At 46.6% G+C, this 20,152-nt stretch overlaps 1 protein-coding gene across 2 annotated transcripts in view; it reads right to left on the bottom strand.

Annotated features, from left to right (window-relative positions):
- LOC122798587 (pituitary tumor-transforming gene 1 protein-interacting protein-like) overlaps positions 1 to 20,152 on the bottom strand; it is a 956,210-nt gene that overhangs the window by 19,759 nt on the left and 916,299 nt on the right. The gene's annotated exons all lie outside the window — the stretch shown is intronic.

The raw sequence follows: 20,152 nt of genomic DNA, 5'->3' as shown, positions 1-20,152 counted from the left end.
TGTCAGCTTTTCTATCTGAAAGGAAATTAAAACAACTTTTTTTTTTTAAATACATTTGAAGGTAATGCCAAACCTTGAAAACATCCAATTTGTGAAGTAGATATGGTGCAAAACAAGGGGGAGGGGTGTTGGTATAATTGTTAAGGTATTTACCTAACAAACACAAGGTGCAAACTTTGATTCTCATAAGGGACAACTAAGTAGGCCTAACAGCCCACAAGGGAAGTTACCCCAGTAACAACCTATAAAACCAACCCATATAGTTCTGTATTTCTAGAGAGATTTTTCCAGGTCAGGTGTCAAGAGATGAGAAATGTCATTATTCCTGAGAATTTACTTATTTATTTTTATTTTATTGCATTTGTTTACTGGAAAAGTCCACTGGACCTAAAAGAGCCCATTTTCAGTGGAGGCCTGGGGAGAAAAGCTCCAACGAGATACAGAAACTATATAAACATTAATTAGTACAGAATTAGAAACAGTGTTACAGATAGTAAATATAGTAACATATACAGAATATATACATAAAAGTAGGAATCTAGTTTTTTGATTACAGTAATATATGGAGAGGATCATAATGGAGCTCATAAACAAAGATATAGGGGACTTGCAGACATTGGACCCGACCCAGTTTGGCTTCGTCAAGGGCAGATCATGCCTTTTGAACTTGGTCGACTTCTTCGAAACAGTCACCAAGGCCATTGATGAGGGAAAGGCAGTCCATACAGCCTACCTTGACCTTGCAAAGGCTTTCGACACAATATCCCACTCGGGTATTGTAGAAAAACTTACCAGCTTAAATGTAAACCCATATGTCACAAGATGGGTTGCAAACTGGCTTAAGGACAGAACCCACAGGGTTAGAGTTGCTGGCGCTATGTCAGACTCCAAGCCGGTCACAAGTGGTGTCCCACAGGGCTCGGTCCTTGGCCCCCTACTGTTCGGCATCTACTTCTCAGAAGTACAGGCCAACATGGGAGGACTTTGGCTGACAAAGTTTGCAGACGACTGCAAACTGGGCGCCATACTGGAAAGTACATCGGAAACGGATATCCTTCAGAAGGGACTCACGGAAACAGATAGCTGGTGCCAGAGCCATGGCCTGAAGTTAAACGCCAAAAAATTATAGTCATACCCTTCGGGAAAAACAAGGTAACCCCAAGCTACCATATAGGCGGCAATCCACTAAGCACAGAAGAGGTTATCAGGGACCTGGGGACCCAGGTTGACAGTGGCCTTTCTTTTGACACTCACGTTGCTAAAGTGGTTAGAAAGACCTTCTACATTGCCCACCTGATCATGAAGGGATTCACATCCAGATCTAGTGAGGTCATTGTTCCCCTGTACTCTTCACTTATCAGACCAATGATCGAGTACAATGCCCCATTCGGGATGTATCTCACCTGACATCTGCAGCAATTGGAGAGACCCCATAAGTTCCTCACCAAAAGGATAAAGGACTCCAAAATCTGTCATATGCTGCCAGATTGAAGAAACTCCAGCTCTATTCAGTCGCATACCGTCTGCTCAGAGGTGACATGTGCCTGACATACAAGGCCATGTCCAACCCGAATTAATGGACATGCTCCACCTCAAAAATCCAAATCCACCAAAACCACTAGAGCAAGCGACTTAAACCTTAGCACGGATATAAATAGGACGTGCTGGAGGGATAGATTTATCACTCAGAGACTCCCTATGCTGTGGAATAAAATCCCGGTCCATGTGAGGCAGAGCACCTCACTGGCTCTGTTCAAGAGAAATCTTGACCTGTGGATGGGAGATCGTAGGTTTACCCCGGGAATCATCTCTGTGTCACTGCTGGACAGAGGCACAACAAACTAATGGGCACAGTACTTTTTCATATAAGGGGTGGCGTAAGCCACAAAACTTTGGGCTAGGCTTATAAATGCCTTAGGGCAGATAGCCTAGTATAAACCTATGAACCTATATACAGAAAATATACATTAAAGCAGAATTCAATGAATTCAATCAGAGTGGTATAGACAGAGATATATTAATCAGTATTATTGCACCAGTATCAACAAGTGAAGATAAAAATAAATATGGAGAAAGTATCATCAGTCACTAGTAGCAAAAGACATGGGAATTTAGTAATCATATAAGGAGAGTGAAGAGGTTAGGTTATAGAGCAGGAACATAGCCAAGAAGAGTTGAGATGATATTTCAGTATTTGTTTGAGGGTGGTGGTGCTGCCTGTGTTTCTTATAGAAGGTGGAAGTGAGTTCCATAGTTTGGCGAAGGTGAAGGAATAGAGGAGTTGACCAGCAGGTAAGGTGGGCTTATCTACTTTCAGAAATAGATGATTTTCAGATCTTAGATGCCTGCTGGGATGGTATTTGACAAGTAGAGTTGAGAGAGCAGGACAGTCTGTGGGTCTGCAGATTTTGTGCACAGTAGTTAGTTGGGTGAATGAGAGATGGTGGGGGAGTTCCAGCCACCCTAATTGTTTCAGTGACTTACAATGGTGGGATGAGAATTTGGCCTTGGTGGCAAATTTTGCTATTCTGTTGTAAAACATAGCAAGTTTGGATTTTGTAGAATTTTGGATATAAGTGAGGAGAGGGGCACCATAAAGGAGACATGGCAATAAAAAGGTAGTTGCAAGGGTTTGTCTAGCAGAGATGCTAACAAAGTGCTGGTGCCTGTCGAGCATACCAAGCTTTTGGTGTGTTTTTTGATGTTAATTGTTTATGTGTAGGTCAAAGTTAAGGTTTAATGCCTAGTAATTTAGTGTGTGGGACAACTTCTACAGTGGTATTGTCTTGGGCTTGTATAGTGAAGAGTTTTTATCAAATGGAGTGGTTTTCCTAGGAGTACAAATTACTAGTTTAGTTTTTTTTGGATTTAGGGCAAGATGATTGTTAAGCATCCAAGGTTCAGTAGATGTGAGGGCATTCTGGGTAATTTGCTGGAGTTCAGAGCTGGAATTTGCAGTGCATATTATTGTAGAGTCATCAGCATACTGGATTATCGAGCATTGTGAAAGAGTGGTGTGAAAGTTGTTAATAAAGATTCTAAATAAGAGAGGGCAAGTATGGAGCTTTGGGGTACCCCTGTGGAAGTATTGAGGAAGGGAGAGTAAGATTTTTGCCATTTGGTGGATTGCTGCCTATTGGAGAGATAGCTGTTGAACCATTGTAGGGTAGGGGGAGAAATGTGGAGGGTGGATAGTTTAGAGAGGAGGATAGTGTGGGAAATGGTATCAAAAGCTTTAGAGGTCAAAGAAAAGTGAAGCAATTATTTTACCAAAATCCTGTGCCCGGATAAGGAAGGATAGGAGGGTGGTAGTTGTGCTGTGTCCTGGTCTGAAACCATGCTGAGTGGGTGATAAAATTTGATTTTCATGCAGGTGGTTGAGTTGTTGGGCATGGATGCATTTTTCCAGTATTTTAGAGAGGGGAGAGAGAATTGCTATGGGTCAAAAGTTTGTGGTGTCTGTGTTGGTGCCACCTTTGTGTAAGGGGAGAATGAATGCTTTTTTCCAGATGTCTGGGACAAGGGATTCCTTAATCGATCCGTTATTGAGTATGCTGATGGGATAAGCTATAGAGTTTGCTGCTAGCTGCATGAAGTGTGGGGGTAGATTGTCAGGGGCCAGAGTACAGGGTTTTAGCTTAAGTAAAAGTTTTTTATTGTGCTGGTGGGTATGGGGGAGAATTTTAGGTTAGGGTTAAGGGTAGACTTGTTTTCTGGGATGATATGGTCATCAGCTGTCTTGGTGGTGGTGCTATTAACTGTAGGAAAGGTGGTGGTTAGGTTAGCTATGGTGTCAATAAAGTAGGAAATGAAGAGGGTGGTAACTTCTAATTCTAACAATCGTAGATTACACTGATACATTTAGATAAGTATGTATAGGTATAAATATAATAATAAAGTAATATATTTATAATAGTAAAAGAAGTTTATAATAGCATTTATTGTCTGCCGAACAAAGGTGCTTTCCTTGCCTTTTTCCTAGTGAACTTCTGAATTACATAAACAAAAGTAATCTGTTTTGCTAGATCAGATTCAATACTGAGTCTTGTTTGTGACACAGTGGATCTTAGAAATTTTTTTACCAGTTTTAGCTTGCTGAATGAGCACTTTGCAGAGGCGACAGTGGCAGGAATTGTCAACAGAATATGCAGACTGACACATATATTTGGAAAGAGTCCTTCCAGTTTGTACTTTTTCAAGCAATTCAGCAGCTCTAATGGGCTCAGCTGGTTCTCTCCAAAATTTGATCGATGAACAGCTGGCAGATGACTCATCTCCATTACAAGATCTTCACTGATATCAGCAGGATATAGATTTGCCAGTGATTTTGATTTTTCTTTCAGCTCATCTACAGGAATTGTTAGGTACTTCCAGAGGAAGCTGAACTTCTCAGAATTGTACACTGCAGCATTGAAACGAACTGTGAGTCCACCAATAACATTATCCAACATTACATAGAAAACACTTTCTGAAATACACTTCTTCAGGGGAGTCATCCGTTTCATGTTGTTGTGACAATTTGGCATCTTCACCATGGAACCTCCTTTTGCGTTTTGCGTCACCACGACTTTCAGATAGTTTAATTTCTATGTGTAAATTGGAAGCAACATGCTTAGCTTCACTCCATACTTTTCCAGCAGTTGCGGAGATCTGTCAGTTCTGAAATCAAGGTTTTTATGCTGGACACTTCAACATCCAGTGTTGCATTTCTGGACTGGATAGTTTTGTTACAGATATCAACTGGGAACTAAAATTTTGTACCATACAACAGACATTATCACACAAATGAATGATGCCACATAAGACAAAGCTCCATTAATCTCTGTTCTTGTTTTGGCAGTTAGGTTCAGCTTCAAGAGGCCTTCTAATGCTAATTTGATGCCAGGTAGATGGGCTACAAAGGGCTTCACACTTTCAACACGGCCTGACCACCGTGTGCTAGATATGCCATGAAGAGAACAGCCAATACGATTCTGCAAAATTTTCCATCGATATGGACTAGAGCTAAACAAGTTATAAACAGTTTGTATAGTTCCAAAGTATGTTATGGTTTCAGGAATACATTCTGCAGCATCATTTCCACACAAACTGAGTGTGTGGCATCCACATGGAGAAAATATTGCTGTTGAGCATTGCTCAAGTATTCTTGCTTGCGCAACTTTATATTTTCCTGACATTGGCTGCATTGTCATAACCCTGTGCTCGGCAATCACAGAGTGGAATATCATGTTCGTTCACTGTATCTACAATCATCTGTGCTATGTCACATCCGGTTTTGTCACTGCAGTCAAAAAATTTCAGAAATCTTTCTACAATTTCAAATTGGGATTCATTTTGAATTACATAACGTAGCAGGAATGTCTGCTCAACATGAGATGCATCCGGTGTGGAATCAACTATCACTGCAAAGTACCTTGCAGTCTTTTTATCCTGCAAAATGTGTTGTTTCACAAGATCAGAACATTCAGCAATTAACTCATTTTGAAAATCAGCAGAGAGATAATGCACTTGAAGTCGTTCCCCCTTTTCTTGTGACTCTAACTTGCAACACATGTTCTTTTAGAACTGGATCCCAATGAGACAACAAATCTATTAGCCCCCCCAAAATTTCCATTGTCCTTGTCACCACAGTGCGCTGTGAATTACCACACAAAGCAAGCCCACATTCTCCAAGGAATAGTATAACATCAATGATTCGTTTCATAATGTCGTACCACTTGACAGATTCTGTTGCAATTGATGCCTCTAAGAGATTTTCAATGCCCTTATCAGAAGACAGTCGTCTTTCTAATTCTCGCCAAGCCAGATAGCACTGTCTAGGAATATTGCTTCTCATATGTTCTGGGATGAGACTACATAATTTTCGCCACTTTCCAGCAGCTGACCATCCTTCTGATGATGCAAGCATAGACTTGGATGCGGAGCTAATGTTGCAACACAGATTGTTCCAAAATAATTGTCAGGGAAAACAATATAATGAGAAGTTATGTACCTACCATAACGTTCCATGTTAGTTGTCTTCTTCTCGCCTTCTTTCTTGCTGGATGAGTTCGGAGCCGACCCTCGGCTCCGACTCGGCCTATACTAAAGCTCGAGAGCTATTTATACCGGCTCGAGGCTACCTTATGTCCCACAATGCTAGGTGCTAACTACCCAGATCTCGTTTGATAGCTGAAACCATAGCACTTCTGCTCTCCAACAAAAGGAGGAGAGGAAACCTCACTCGAAAGTCACCTAGACCTATAGCTACCGGTAGGGATAGCCAAGGGGGCAAAACTGAGGCAAGAAGATCATCCCCAAGGATCCTTAGGTCTGTCCAGGCTAGGGGGATGGGGGGTGGGATGCAAGAAAGAAGGCGAGAAGAAGACAACTAACATGGAACGTTATGGTAGGTACATAACTTCTCAATGTTAAGTTGCCAATCTCGCCTTCATTCTTGCTGGATGGGAACGCGTCCCTAGCACCTTCACCCTGGGTGGCTCATCGGAACAAACTCTTGAGAACGGTGGAACCAAAATTAGCCAGGCTTCAGGAGGCCATGTCTAATTTGTAATGAGAGATAAAGTTATGAGGAGAGGCCCAAGTGGCTGCCGCACAAATGGAATCTATTGATAATCTAGCCTGAAAAGCTACTGAGGTGGCTAATGCTCTAGTTGAGTGAGCCCTGGGCCTTGACGGTAGTTTGTGGCGTCTGAGCTGACAGATGAAAGTAACCACAGAGGCCAGCCATCTAGAAAGGGTTACTCTGGAAACTGGACGGCCTTTCTTCCCTGCCGCATAAGATAGGAAGAGCTGCTCAGATTTCCTAGCTTGCTTGGTTCTATCCAGATAGTAACGGAGTTGACGATGAACGTCCAGAAAATACAGCTTTTGTTCCGCTCTGTTGGAGTAGTTGGGGAAGAAAACTGGAAGATCGATAGTCTGGTTTAGATTCACCTCAGAAGAAACCTTGGGTAAAAAGGATGGATTAGTCCTGAGGGACACTCTGTCTTTATGGAAAACTAGATAAGATGGATGATTGCAAAGGGCCTGAAGTTCTGATACTCTTTTCGCAGATGTTATGGTGACTAGGAAAAGAGCTTTCCAAGACAGCAATTTCAAGGAGCAGGAAGCCGCAGGTTCAAAGGGGGGAAGAATCAAGGAAGTTAGAACCAAATTTAAGTCCCACTGCGGTGGGGGGGTCCCTGATTGGGGGCTTAAGCAAAAAGATACCTTTAAGAAAGGTTTTACAAAGCTTATGGGACATGATACTGGAGTCCGAAAAGCCTGCATGAAAGTTCGAAATAGCCGCTAACTGTACTCTGATGGTGGAGGAAGAAGACCCTGAGTGAAACAATTCGCTAGGAAGTCTAGGACTGATTGGATAGGGGCAGTAAAAGGATCTATATTTCTAGCTCCTGCCCAGAAGGAAAAACGCTTCCACTTGCTGGCATAAATCCTCCTGGTGGATGACTTTAGGGAAGCTATAAGTATGTCACGCACAGAATGGGAAATAAGGGGAAGCCTGGCTAGGATTGGAATTGGAGCAACCAAGCTGTGAGGTTGAGAGATTGGAGGGAGTGGTGCAGCTGTCCTGACTGATGGGTCAAGAGATCTGGCACTGGGTCCAGATGCCAGGGCTGCCCCAAGAGGTAACGATGCAGGAATGGAAACCATATCTGACGAGGCCAGTAAGGAGCAATGAGGATCATGGTGGCTCTCACGGCGGTAGCTTTCTGAATCAATTGAGTGATTAATGGGAAGGGGGGAAAGGCATACAGAAGTCCCCGGGGCCAATCGTGGACTAGAGCGTCTCTGGGGGGGTGGCCGGGAAGAGAGTGAAGAAGTCGTGGCACTTGCTGTTTTGAGGTGTTGCAAAAAGGTCGCAGCAAGGTCGACCCCATCTCTGAAAACATTTTTCCACTACTGCTTGTTTGAGAGACCACTCGTGTGGCATGAGAATGGCTCTGCTCAACCTGTCCGCTATGATGTTGGACTTCCCAGGGATGTGCGTTGCTATCAGAAACCGCTGAGAGGAGATCGCCCACTGCCAAAGTCTGAGAGCCTCTCGACATAAGGGATAGGACTTGGTTCCGCCCTGCTTGTTGATGTACCACACTACGGACATATTGTCCGTCTGAACTGCAATAGTCCCGATAGGAAGAGAGTCCTGAAGGGCTTGCAACACAAAGTACTGCTCTCATCTCCAAGACATTTATGTGCAGGTGGCACTCGAAAGGTTGCCATGTGCCCTAGACCGTCCTGCCCTGAAAATGCCCCTCCCCCACCTGATCAGGGAGGCATCCGTTGTCACCGTGGCGACCGGGGGAGAAGGAACAAATGGTCTGCCCTAACGGACTTGAGGGAAGACCATCCACCAAGAAAGGTGTTTCTTGCAAGACAGGGTTATTAAAATGTTGTGTGACACTGGAAGTTGTTGAAAGGACCACTGGGAAAAAAGCATCCATTGAAGGATCCTCATATGAAAGCGAGCTAGGGGAAGTAGAGTAATGGCTGCTGCCATGAGACCTAATACCTTCAGGACAAAACTGGCTTGGATTTTGTTGTTCTGAAGAAGGATGTGAACATGCCTGCGAATATCTAGAACTCTGCTCGGTTAGTTTTGCGGAAAGCCGGACTGTGTCCAAGGTGGCGCCTATGAAGGTAATAGACTGACAAGGCAGACTTTTCGAAATTTATGGAGATACCTAGCCCTTTGCAAGTTTGAATGGTGTAATCTCTGGAGAGGAGAAGTTGACGCCTGGTGGTGGCAGTGAGGAGCCAGTCGCCTAGGTATGGAAACACCTGGAATCCTTGACGCCTCAGATGAGCCGTAACCGCTGCCATGCATTTGGTGAACACTCGGGGGGCTGTAGTGAGACCAAAGGGCAGGGCTCTGAACTGATAGTGACTGGCTCCCAGCCGGAAGCGGAGAAACCTCCTGGAGCGCCTGTGCATCTTGATGTGGTAGTACGCATCCTGAAGGTCTACTGAGCACATCCAATCGTCCTGACCCAGAAAGGTTAGAATGGACTGTAGCGTGACCATCCGGAACTTCGTTTTTCTTACAGACTTGTTTAGTCTGCTGAGATCCTATATTGGGCTCCAGTCCCGTCTTTTTTGGTACCAAAAAGAACTTGGAGTAGATTCCGGATCCTTGTTGGTCTGCTGGGACTGGCTGGATGGCTCTTTTTGTTAGCAGTTTTGATATCTCTAGTACTGCTTGTTCCCTTAAACTGGGTGGAATGTCTGGGAGGGGTCCTTTTGGCTGAGCTGGGGTGTGGATAAAAGGAATTTTGTAACCCTCGGATATGATCGACTGTACCCATTTGTCTTGAGTGAGTGAAAGTCAGGTTTCTGGGTACAGTGATAACCTTCCCCCGACTGCCTCAGAAGGTGGACAGTCAGGTAGCTTCTCAGGGATGCTGGAAGGGTTTGTCAGAAAGAGACTCTCTGCTAGCCTGATTTTGCGGACCTCCTCTGCCCCTAGGGCGGCGTCTGTTACTGTCCCCCCCCCCTGCCTCTAGAGGGGAACTGACCTCTTGCATTAGGCACGACCACTTGTGGTTTACGGAACCACATCTTCCCACCCTTCTGACCCTTAGGGTATGGTCTAGACGGGGTGGAAAAACGGACTCCCACGGCAGAGAGAGTCTTGCGTTCTTGCTCGCATCGGGTCAAAGTATCCTTCATCTGAGGTCCAAACAAAGCTGAACCGTCAAAGTTACAAAGCCGCATCCAGGCGTGACGCCGTAAGGCCACGCCTGTGCCTGTAGCCCTATTCGCCCCATCGGCCGCATAGGAAATAAGCCATATGGAGGAGCTGACAATGGAATTCAGGGTTGCCAGCTGGGAGTTTATTTTGTCCTGAGACCCCGCAGCTGTTGGATCCTGTAAGACCTCACCCACTTCTTTGAGCATGTCTCTTTGAAGGCGGGTGAAGTGGCACAGATAATTCAGCGACCGCATGACAAAGGTCGCTGAAGAAAACATCCACTTGCCGTACCTATCCATAGTCCTAGACTCCTTGTTAGGAGGATGGACAGGTACTGAAGGATCAGCCAGTTCCTTCATAGTGGCTGCAGCCACCACCATGGCATCAACCGGGACACCCTTGGCTAAAAACTGTTTGTCCGAAGGGGCTGTTATAAATTTGGAAGGCCTCCGTGGGGTAGGTTCCATCGTATCAGGGGCCGTCCATGCCTTCCGCGTCACTTCTATGAGGGGGTCAAAGGGCGGAGACACCCAGGAGGTGGAAGGGCGAGAGCCAAATGCCTCTAGGTAAACCGACTCGTCCTCGGAAGGATTAAGGGTAGACCAGTTTCCCCCCTGCTTCAGGATCTCAAGGATGTCTGAAAAGGAGACATCCTCAGAGGGGGACCGTGGGGACCCTTCTGACTCATCCAAGTCTGTATCCGATGTAATGGACTCAGGGGAGTCCACATGCTTCCTCTTACATTTCCTCTTCCGAGGGGGTTCCCCTGATTGATCAGGGGAAACCTCGGAAGAGGAGGATATTCCCAATGGGGAAACCTGAGGCGTTGGATCTCTATGGTCAGGAATGAGAGGGTGGGTAGAGACCACAGCAGGCACTACAGAGGGAGGAGCTGAGGGAGCCGACCGTGGAGCAGGCACAGGGGCCAGCACGCTCCTCATGACTTTGAAGGCGCCCCTATCAGGCAGGGTAGAAGGTCCCCGCTCCGAAGAGATAAGGACCCCTCCCGGCACCGAGAGGGATGGCTCCGAAGCCGATGTCAGGGCTGAACTTACCAGCGCCGAAGCTTCGAGAGGGAGAACGGGGTCGAACAAGGGTCCGATGCCACTTGCCCCCTCGGAGCCGACGAGGAAGTCCATGCACCCAGATCCCTCCAAGGATGGGACCATGGAAGAGACTGGAGCCGAAAGGTGAGGTATCGGCTCTGACGTGTTGACGGCCACGGCTCCCACAAGCTCCGGCTCCGAACTCAGAGGAAGAGTCGGAGGAGGAATCGAAGATGGGGTGGGCATAGCCACTGTCTGTTGAGAAGGGCTATGGAGCATTTGGGCTAGTGCCTGAGACTTAAGAAGTCTACTAACCACCCTCTTGAGGTCATGGTCCGAGAGCCTGGAAGACCTGGAGGAATGGGTTAGATGGCTCCGCTCCGAGAGTAAGGGAGACCTCGGAGCCGAGTGAACAGATTCCAAGGACGGAGACCTGGACCGTTTACAGCTAGCAGATGGCACCAACACCACTATTGGCGCCGACTGAGTCCTAGAACCATCAGCTCCGGCTCAAGCTGATGTAGAAGCCTGAATTTGAGGAACATTGACTCCAGCCGGAGCCATTGAGGAAGACTGTCTTGGAATCATCGGCTCCAGCCGGAGCCGATGTAACAGCAGTCAGAGCACCACCAGTCGAAGGCTCTGAACTCGAAGCCGACGGCTTAGATGGCTTCAAAGGTTTCCCTGATGATGACTTGGTCGGGGAACCTTCAGGCTTTAACAAGCCCCTCAAAATTAACTTATTTCTGCATTCCTGCAGGACTCTTGGACTGAACGCATGACAGACCGAACAAGAGTCCTGCAGGTTCAGAGAGCCCAGGCAATAAACACAAGAAGTGTGACCATCTGTCAGCGACATTTTCTGACAGCACGAGTCACACTTCTTGAAGCCTGAGACCTTGGTGTCTTTAGACATCCTAAAAGGTACAAAAAATACACACACACACACACACACACACACACACACACACACACACAGACACCCTTTAACAAGCTAAGTCAGTCACACAAAAATTAAACTGACAAGTTAAAGAAAGCAGAATAGGTCCAAAGGCCTAAGCTTATAACCAAAAAGGGGGCTAGGATAAGGATTAAAAGGGACCGGAAGGGAGATTAGCTATGAAGGGAAGCTAATGGGATGGTCACTAACTAAAAACTAACTGAAAAATTGACTAAAAGGTAGAAATTTAAGAATTATAATATCTAACCTGTAGAGCCGGTAATAAATGTCTAAATAATCTCGCAGCTGTAAGCGGCAAACGAGATCTAGGTAGTTAGCGCCTAGCATTGTGGGACATAGGGTAGCCTCGAGCCGGTATAAATAGCTCTCGAGCTTTAGTATAGGCCGAGTCGGAGCCGAGGGTCGGCTCCGAAACCATCCAACAAGAATGAAGGCGAGATTGACAACTTAACATTGTTTGTTTAACATCACTCCAGACAAGCCAATCTTGGACATGTTTCTCACCATTCAAATTTCAGTGGATTTTGTGCTACCATTCAAATTTCGAAATGTTAGTATGCTTTCTGGAAAAACTTGGTTATTCATATCTTTGGGAAATGTTTTAGGAATGCCAATATGACCTTTCATAGCACAGTTTTCTATATCCAACTGAGAAGGATATAGAAGTTATGTACCTACCATAACGTTCCATGTTAGTTGTCTTCTCTCGCCTTCTTTCTTGCTGGATGGGTTTGATCCTCGGCTCCGACTCGGCACTTGCTAAGCTCGAGAGTCACTTTTACCAGCTCAATGCAGCCCCATATCCCATGATGCAAGGCGGTATACCCAGATCTCATTTGGTACTTATAGGGAAAAACACCTAGCACAAAAAACTTTCCACTAAGGAAAGAAGAGCAATTAGCCTAAACAAAAAAGGGCTATAATGGGAACCCAGATAACTAACTGGCGCCCAAAGAAGCAATCTTCCTGAGAAGGGAGATCAAAGTCTGTCCAGGCAAGGGGGCAGGAGGGAGGGTCGCAAGAAAGAAGGCGAGAGAAGACAACTAACATGGAACGTTATGGTAGGTACATAACTTCTAAATGTTAAGTTGTCAATCTCGCCTTCATTCTTGCTGGATGGGACCGCGTCCCTAGCACCTCTATCCTGGGTGGCTCAATGGAACAGACTCTTGAGAACCGTAGAACCAAAACTGGCTCTATCCCTGGAGGCCAAATCCAATTTGTAATGAGAAACAAAGGTATGAGGAGTGGCCCAAGTGGCTGCTGCACAAATAGTATCTAAGGGAATTCTAGCCTGAAAAGCTGTGGAAGTGACTAAGCTTCTGGTGGAATGTGCCTTTGGTTTTGAGCACAGCTGTTTGCCCCTAAGTTGATAGATTTCGGAAATGGTGGAAGAAAGCCATCTAGACAAGGTCACTTTGGAAACAGGAAGGCCTTTCTTATTCTCAGCATAAGAAAGAAAGAGTTGATCGGACTTTCTGAATTGTTTTGTTCTGTCCAAATAATATCGGAGTTGGCGGTGAACATCAAGATAATGTAATTTTTGTTCCAATCTGTTGGAGTAATTGGGAAAAAATACAGGGAGATCAATAGATTGGTTTAAATTTGTTTTTGAAGCAACCTTGGGCAAAAAGGAAGGATTAGTTCTCAATGATACTCTGTCCTTGTGGAAGACCAAATATGGGGGACGAACAGAGAGGGCATGCAGTTCTGATACTCTCCTAGTCGAGGTAATAGCGACAAGGAAGAGTGTCTTCCATGAAAGAAACTTTAGAGAACATGAAACAGCTGGCTCGAAGAGAGGAAGAATTAAGGATGTCAGCACTAGATTTAGGTCCCATTGAGGAGGAGGACTCCTGACAGGAGGATTAAGGAGAAAAACTCCTCTTAGAAAAGCTTTACAAAGCCTGTGGGACATAATGTTGTGATCTGCAAACCCGACATGAAAGTTCGAGATCGCAGCTAACTGAACTTTGACAGTGGAAGCTGAAGAACCCGAGTGAAAGATTTCTGCTAAAAAATCCAAAACTGCATGAACAGGGGCAGTAAAGGGATCTATATTCCTTGATTTTGCCCAAAGGGAGAAACGTTTCCACTTGCTAGTGTAAATCCTTCTAGTAGAGGATTTAAGGGAAGCCACTATGATATCCCTAACAGGGCTAGAGATCATAGGAAGCCTGGCTAAGGAAGGAAGTGGAGCAACCAAGCTGTGAGGTTGAGAGAAGGAATGGACCGATGCAGCTGACCCGATTGGTGGATCAGAAGATCTGGCACTGGGTCCAGATGCCACGACTGCGCCAAGAGGTGACGATGGAGGAACGGAAACCAAATTTGTCAAGGCCAATACGAGGCAATGAGAATCATTTTGGCTCTCAAAACGGTAGCTTTCTGGAGTACCTGTGGTATCAAAGGAAAGGGAGGAAAGGCATAAAGAAGTCCCTGGGGCCAATCTTGGGTAAGAGCGTCTCTGGGGGGATGGCCTGGAAGTGGGAAGAGAGAAGAAGTCTGGGCATTTGCTGTTTAGGGGAGTAGCAAAAAGATCCCAACATGGGCGGCACCATTCTTGAAAAATCTCCTCCACTATAGATTGTTTGAGAGACCACTCGTGAGGCATGAGAATAACTCTGCTCAATCTGTCCGCTAAAATGTTGGTTTTCCCAGGGATATGCGTTGCTACCAGAAACCGATGAGAGGAGATCGCCCATTGCCAAAGTCTGAGAGCTTCTCGACACAAGGGGTAGGACTTGGTTCCGCCCTGCTTGTTGATATACCACACTACGGACATATTGTCCATGTGAACTGCAATTGTTCCCAAGGGAAGAAAGTCGTTGAGGGCTTGCAACGTTAAAAGCACTGCTCTCATCTCTAGGACATTTATGTGCAGGTGGTATATGAACGGTTGCCACGTCCCATGAACCATCCTGCCCTGATAATGACCCCCCCACACCCGATCAGGGAGGCGTCCGTAGTGACTGTGGCTACCAGGGCCGGGGAAACAAAAGGGTCTGCCCTGATGAACCTGGGGAGAAGAAATCCACCAGGATAGATGGTTTTTGCAAGTTTGTGTCACCAGAATTTGATGACGCATGGGGAGTTGTTGGTAGGACCATTGGGTGAACAACATCCATTGAAGGAGACGCATGTAAAAGCGGGCCAAAGGGAGAAGAGTAATGGCAGCTGCCATGAGGCCCAATACTTTTAGGACCAGTCTGGCTTGCACCTTTTTGCTGGCCAGGATGATCCGCACATGGTTTTGGATATCTAGGATTCTGTTGCTTGTGAGGTTTGCTGACATCCGGACAGTGTCTAAATTTGTGCCTATAAAAGTAATAGATTGGCAGGGCAATAAGGAGGATTTTTCGTAGTTGATAGAAATTCCTAAATGAGTGCAGAGATTTAGGGTGTAATCTCTGGCTTGGAGAAGTTGATGCCTGGTGGTGGCTGAGAGGAGCCAGTCGTCGAGATACGGAAACACCTGGAATCCTTGACGTCTCAGGTGAGCCGTGACCACTGCCATACATTTGGTGAACACTCTGGGGGCTGTAGTGAGACCAAAGGGCAGGGCTCTGAATTGGTAATGACTGGACCACAGCCGAAAGCGGAGGAACCTTCTGGAGCATCTGTGGATTTTTATGTGATAGTACGCATCCTGAAGGTCTATTGAGCACATCCAGTTGTCTTTGCCCAGAAAGGGCAAAATCGATTGAAGTGTGACCATCTGAAATCTTGTCTTTTTCACAGACTTGTTGAGCCTGCTGAGGTCCAATATTGGTCTCCAATCTCCCGTCTTTTTGGGAACCAAAAAGAACCTTGAGTAGATTCCGGGCTCTGACTGGTCTGTTGTAACTGGCTGAATGGCCCTTTTGTGTAGAAGTTTTGATACTTCTAATTTTGCGATTTCCCTTAGAGCGGGTGGAACATCTGGAAGGGAATTTTTGTGAGTGAAGGGAGTTTCCTCGAAAGGAATCTTGTAACCCTCGGATATGATCGACTGTACCCAGGAGGAACCTTCTGGAGCGTCTGTGGATTTTTATGTGATAGTACGCATCCTGAAGGTCTATTGAGCACATCCAGTTGTCTTTGCCCAGAAAGGGCAAAATCGATTGAAGTGTGACCATCCGAAATCTTGTCTTTTTCACAGACTTGTTGAGCCTGCTGAGGTCCAATATTGGTCTCCAATCTCCCGTCTTTTTGGGAACCAAAAAGAACCTTGAGTAGATTCCGGGCTCTGACTGGTCTGTTGTAACTGGCTGAATGGCCCTTTTGTGTAGAAGTTTTGATACTTCTAATTTTGCGATTTCCCTTAGAGCGGGTGGAACATCTGGAAGGGAATTTTTGTGAGTGAAGGGAGTTTCCTCGAAAGGAATCTTGTAACCCTCGGATATGATCGACTGTACCCATTTGTCTTGTGAGAGGGAACGCCAGGCTTCTGGGTACAGCGATAATCTTCCCCCGACTGCCTCCAAGGATGGACAGTCGGGCAACACCTCAGGGATGCTGGAAGGGCTTGTCAGAGAGAGGCTCTCTGCTTCCCTGGTTTTGTGGACCCCCTCTGCCCCTAGGGCGGCGTCTGTTATTATTACCCCCTCTGCCTCTAGGGGTAAAGTGACCACGTGTATCCGGCGTGACTCCCTGAAATTTACGGAACCACATCTTTCCGCCCTTTTGTCCTTTAGGGTAAGGCCTAGAAGGGGTGGAAAAACTGACCCCTATGGCAGAGAGAGTCTTGCCGTCTTGCTCACACCTGGTCAACGTATCCTTCACCTGAGGACCAAACAATGTTGATCCATCGAAGGGAGAGTTTGTGAAGGACGCCTTAAAGGGATCTGCAAAATTACAGAGCCGCATCCAGGACTGACGCCTAAGAGCCACTCCTGTCCCTGCAGCTCTACTCGCTCCATCTGCTGCATACGAAATCAGCCGCATGGAGGAGTTGGCTATGGAGTTAAGGATTCCTAGCTGAGAAGCAATCTTGTCCTGAGCTCCTGGAGCTGTAGGATCCTGTACTACTTCACCTAATTCTTTAAGGATGTCCCTTTGAAGTCTGGTGAAGTGACATAAGTAATTCAGCGAACGCATAGCAAAGGTCGCTGAGGAAAACATCCACTTACCATACCTGTCCATGGTCCTAGAATCTTTGTTAGGAGGATGGACTGGTACGGAAGGATCTGCAAGTTCCTTCTTAGTGGCGGCCGCCACCACCATGGCATCAACAGGGACACCTTTTGTAAGGAATTGCTTTTCGGAAGGGGCTGTAATAAATTTAGAAGGCCTCCTGGGAACTGGTTCTACGGAATCAGGAGATGCCCACGCCTTCTGAGCTATTACCTCCATGAGGGGGTCAAAAGGCGGAGACACCCACGAGGTGGAGGGTCGAGATCCGAACGCCTCTAGGTATACCGACTCATCCTCGGAGGGATTTATGGAGGGCCAGTTTCCCCTCTGTTTTAGGAGTTCTAGGATGTCTGAAAAAGAGACATCCTCAGAGTGGGATCTTGGGGACCCCTCAGACTCATCTAAGTCGGTATCTGAAGTTGTAGACTCAGGGGAGTCTAGGTGCTTCCTCTTACAGGTCCTCTTACGCGGAGGATCTCCTGAAGGATCAGGAGAATCCTCGGAAGAGGGGGTTCTTCCCAGTGGGGAAACCGGAGGCGGTGGATCTCTTGGTCCGGGAGCAAGAGAGCGGGAAGAGACATCTACATGCACCATAGAGGGAGGAGCTAAGGGGATAGACTGCTGACTGAGCCCAGGGGCCAGCACACTCCTCATCACCTCGAAGGCTCCCCTCCCAGGGAGATCCGAGAGAGCCCACTCCGAAGAAACAGGGGCTCCCGGGTCCACCGAGGGGGAAGGCTCCGAGGCAGATATCGGGGCCGAGCTCACCAAGGCCGAAGCCCCGAGGGGAAGAGCAGGGTGGGACAAGGGTCCGATGCCACTCACCCCCTCGGAGCAGACCAGGGAAGCCCGACCACCGGATCCCTCCAACGAAGGTCTCGAGGAGGAGATAAGAGTAGAAGCTGAAGGAGCAAAAAGGGGTGGTATCTGCCCCGCAGCCATAGCAGTGACTAATCCCATAGACTCCGGCTCCGAGCTCTGGAGGAGAGTCGAAGGAGGAACTTGAAGAGGGTGTGGACTAATAGTCGTCTGTTGAGACGGACTATGAAGCATTTGGGCTAGTGCCTGTGATTTTAACAATCTGCTTACCACTCTCTCCAAATCATGGTCTGACAGCCTGGAAGACCTAGATGATCGGCTCCAATGGCTCCGCTCCGAAAGAAGAGGAGAGGTCGGAGCCGACAGTATCGGTTCCAAAGAGGGAGACCTGGACCTCTTCCTCGAAGGAACCATCGGAGCCGATGAACCCTCGGCTCCAGCCGGAGCCGACAACTTTTCGGCTCCGAGTGTAGCCAAGGATGTATCGGCTCCATACAGGCAAGGAAATAATGGTATCGGAGCCGGTCGGCGCCGATACCGAAGCCTTAGCCACATGGTGGTCGGAGCCGGTCGGAGCCGACACCAATGTGACAGTCAAAGTGTCGGCACCGATAGCCATCGGTGCCGAAGATTTAGCCAAAATAGGATCGGCTCCAGCCGGAGCCGATCTCGACTCCAAAGGAGTCGGAGCCAAGGCCGAAGGCTTAGAAACAGAAGCCTGGGCCTTGGTGGTCTTAGAGGGTTTGCCCGGAGCCGATTTGGCTGGGGAGTCCTCCGGTTTAAGCAGTCCTCTCAATATTAATTTGTTTCTCCTTTCCTGCAGGACTCTCTGGCTGAAAGAGTGACAGATAGCACAGGAGTCCTGCAGGTGGAGAGGTCCCAGGCAGTAGATACAAGAAGTGTGACCGTCTGTCAGAGACATCTTCTGACAGCACGAGTCACACTTCTTGAAGCCTGAGACCCTCTGTTCCTTTGACATAGTGAGTACACACACACCTAGACTCACACAGTCCCAGTCAGAAAATTAAATTTTTAATTTTAAATTTTTAATATAAAGGGGAATATATATACCCCACACACACACCCTGACAGGAAGGGATGGGTAGGAAAAGAAGGCCTGACTAAATAAAAACAAGTAGGGAAAACGGGTAAAATGGCTTAGAGACCCTACAACTACGTACAAATGACAATTATACTAAAATAATTGAGAAAAACTAGGATTGGGGAGTCTAACAACAGTAAAAAGATTTACTTATCACGAGCTGGCAAAAGGAGTACCTCATCAGCGAAGCAGCAAATGAGATCTGGGTATATACCGCCTTGCATCATGGGATATGGGGCTGCCTCGAGCTGGTAAAAGTGACTCTCGAGCTTAGCAAGTGCCGAGTCGGAGCCGAGGATCGGCTCCGAACCCATCCAGCAAGAATAAAGGCGAGATTGACAACTTAACATCCTCTGTTACAAGATGTCCAATGTCAATTCCAATATTACTCTTTTCTTCACCATGGCCAAATTCTGTAGACATTGACGTACTCGTTGCCTCACTTCTCTTTTCATCACTAACATTCACTTGTTCCTTCAAATCTCCTTTTCTCTCATATCCTCCATCCTCCAAATCCACATTCGCGTCAACCACCTTTTGTACAAGAATCACATTAGGATTTACTTGATCTGATGTTTTCTGAAAATCCAAACTGGCTTCATGAGATTATGTCCTTTGTTTTAGTTCTGCATTTAACGCCAGCTTGAAAGAGTGTTTGCAGTCCTTTTTTATTAATCTCATCACGTTTTTGTTTTTCTTTACATTTTTGAGCTCCAGATTTTTGAGATGACATGTTTAAGGCCGGTACCTGAAATGAAATATAGAACATAAAAATTTGCTGTACTGCTATCGAGAATTTTGTTAGTGGTTCGAAAGTTAGGACAATATTGCTATTGATTTCTGCAAACTGTCAAGCCGTTTATAGGTTCATAGGTAGATACTAGGCTATCTGCCCTAGGGCATTTATAAGCCTAGCCAGAGTGTATTTGGCTTCCGCCTCCCTATTAGATTAGCCTACTGTGCCTCTGTAAAGTAGGTCACAGAAGGTACCCTTTTAAGATTGGTTTACTGTGCCTCTGTCTAGCAGGGACACTGGGGAGATCCCAGGGGTGAATTTGCGATTTCCCATCCACGCATTCAAATTTCGCTTTAAGAGGGTCAGCGAGGGGCTATGTTTAACATGAATTGGGATTCTATTCCAGAGTGAGGGGAGCCTCTGGGAAATGAATCTGTCCCTCCAGCATGTCCTATTTATTTTTGTGCTGAGCGTTAGGTCCCTGGAGTGTGTAGCTGTAAGGGACTTGGATTTTTTGAGGTGGAGCATGTCCATTAATTCTGGGTTTGACATGGCTTTGTACGTCAGGCATAGATCGCCTCTGAGTAGGCGGTAAGCAACTGAGTAGAGCTGGAGTTTCTTTAGTCGAGCTGCATAGGACATCTGTTTGTAGCCCATGATCCTCTTGGTGAGGTACTTT

Source organism: Protopterus annectens, chromosome 3.part1, assembly GCF_019279795.1.
Source record: "Protopterus annectens isolate FY-2018-M chromosome 3.part1, PAN1.0, whole genome shotgun sequence".
In the NCBI taxonomy this organism is placed as follows: Eukaryota; Metazoa; Chordata; order Ceratodontiformes; family Protopteridae; genus Protopterus; species Protopterus annectens.
The sequence above is the reverse complement of the archived record's forward strand: the minus strand, read 5'-3'. Positions and strand labels throughout refer to the sequence as shown.